Consider the following 2268-nt stretch of genomic DNA (forward strand, 5'->3'; position numbering starts at 1 on the left):
TATGTATATATATCTGTTATATATATATATATATATATATATATATATATATGTATATATATATCTATACATATATATATATATATCTATATACATACATACATACATACATACACACACACACACATATATGCATACACACACACACACACACACACACATATATATATATACACATATATTGCGTAATTGTGTGGCGTGTGCTAATAGATGTTCGCTTTCTACTGTTAAGCTTAGAGCTCCATGTAACTTATCGTAGTCTAGTCTGTTCCCAGTATAGTGGTTAAGCATCTACTATACTTAATAGTATTACTAGTTATGAAATACAAAGCAAATGTAGTAGAAATTACGATAAACACGGGTTTATATTATTTGTTCCTACTTACATTTCACCATTGTGTCTTTTTGGAGTTCAACATATAAAGCAGAGTGCGAAACACCTGAATCGAGGAAACGTATGTAAGAACAAATAATGAAAATTTGTGTTTATCCCAAATTCTCACTCTCTTTCACCCCCCACCCCCCTCCACATCAACGCCGAAAGGATAAAAGGCAAAGTCGACCTCGGTGACTTGTGAATTCGGAACGTAAAATCGGAAAGAATGCTGCTAAGCATTTTGTCAGGCGTGCTAACGATTCTGCCAGCTCACCGCCTTAATAATAAAATTAATAATAATGACGATGATAATGATGATGATGATGATGACCGAAAAAGATAATATGACAAAAATGGCAGAAGAGAATCCATTCTACAGTAATCCCACCAGCGCACTAGGTGAAAATCCGCAAAGCAGAGACAGTACTGTATATTGTTTTCCATTATTTATATAATTTGTATATATTTATTTTATTATAAATGCAGAACAATGCCACAGAGGAAACGGCGTAAGCTTAAATAATAAACCGCGATGGGTGAACCGCGATGGGTGAACCGCGATGGGTGAACCGCGATGGGTGAACCGCGATATGGCAACAGATTACTGGATATTGATATCTTATTTCTTTGTCGAATAAACGTCTGTTAGAGTCTTCGAAAATAACTGTACAATCATATATCAACTATTAATTGCATATTAATTATATTAGAAATTGGGAAGTTATTTTTGTATTGTAGTTTGTATTTCTTTATGAATAGTTTTCTGGTTTGGATCCTGTACTAACAAAATGGAAAAGTGGTATACACGTTGAAATTGCTCCAGTAATTTTATCGTTTCCATAAGGGTTAAAGGTTACATTGATGTTGATGTGGTTTCAACACACATCCTATGGAACCGTAACTAAATAACAAAGAGTTTTGCCATCAGTCGATCTTCTGCGGACGTAAGTGTATTAACGATTTAAGACTATCAAAATCAGTAAAGAGCTGTAAAAAAATAAAAAAACAAACAAACATAAAAACCCCTAATATTTTAATTATTTAGAATGGATAAAATCTCCTGTGATGAAGCAAAACTTATCAAGGAAAAAGAAAAAAAATGGCGGCATAGAAACAATGCATGGTAAATGACAGCTCATTAAAAATAAATTGACACGTCTTTTTATTTTTATTTTTATTTAGTTACATTTCTGAAATCCTTGTTTTATATTCATTTTAGTCTCGTTCACTATTTCTTTGTGCCTGTTTTTCTTTTTTTTTTTTACCTAAACAACAGGGGATGTTTTGGTTTATTTATTTATTTATTTCCTTTTTTTTTCAGCGCGTTTCGTTTTCTTGTTTCTTGTGTGCTTATCGTTTGGTGGAAGAGTAACTCTCACACACACACGTACGCGCGCACGTAAACACATACACACACATAAGTACGCACACACACCACGTACAAACAAGTACACACACACGCACACGCATACTCACATACATATCTATATCTGTCTGTCTGTCTATCTATCTATCTGTCTTTCTGTCTATCTATCTATCTATCTATCTATCTATCTATCTATCTATCTATCTATCTATCTATCTATCTATCTATCTCGGAATAATGGTGCTAAGCTGTGTTTACGTATAATCACAATTTAGGTTATACTTGAAGTATGTTTGTCACACATTTCAACTACTAAAGGCAAATACATTGCGGTTACCGTGGAGAAAAAATCTCTTTTATGGTAAAAAGGTGTGAAAACACCCAGTTCGTTTAGTGTCGGCCTCTTTCGGGAATCTCAGACATCGACGTTTCGTGTTTATTGACTTTTGTCGATGAAATAGATGTATCTAAGAGAGGCAACTCTGATAGATGATGACATTGAACAAACCGGGAGTTTTCACACCTT

This window comes from Octopus bimaculoides, chromosome 17 (genome assembly GCF_001194135.2).
Source record: "Octopus bimaculoides isolate UCB-OBI-ISO-001 chromosome 17, ASM119413v2, whole genome shotgun sequence".
Taxonomy (NCBI): Eukaryota; Metazoa; Mollusca; class Cephalopoda; order Octopoda; family Octopodidae; genus Octopus; species Octopus bimaculoides.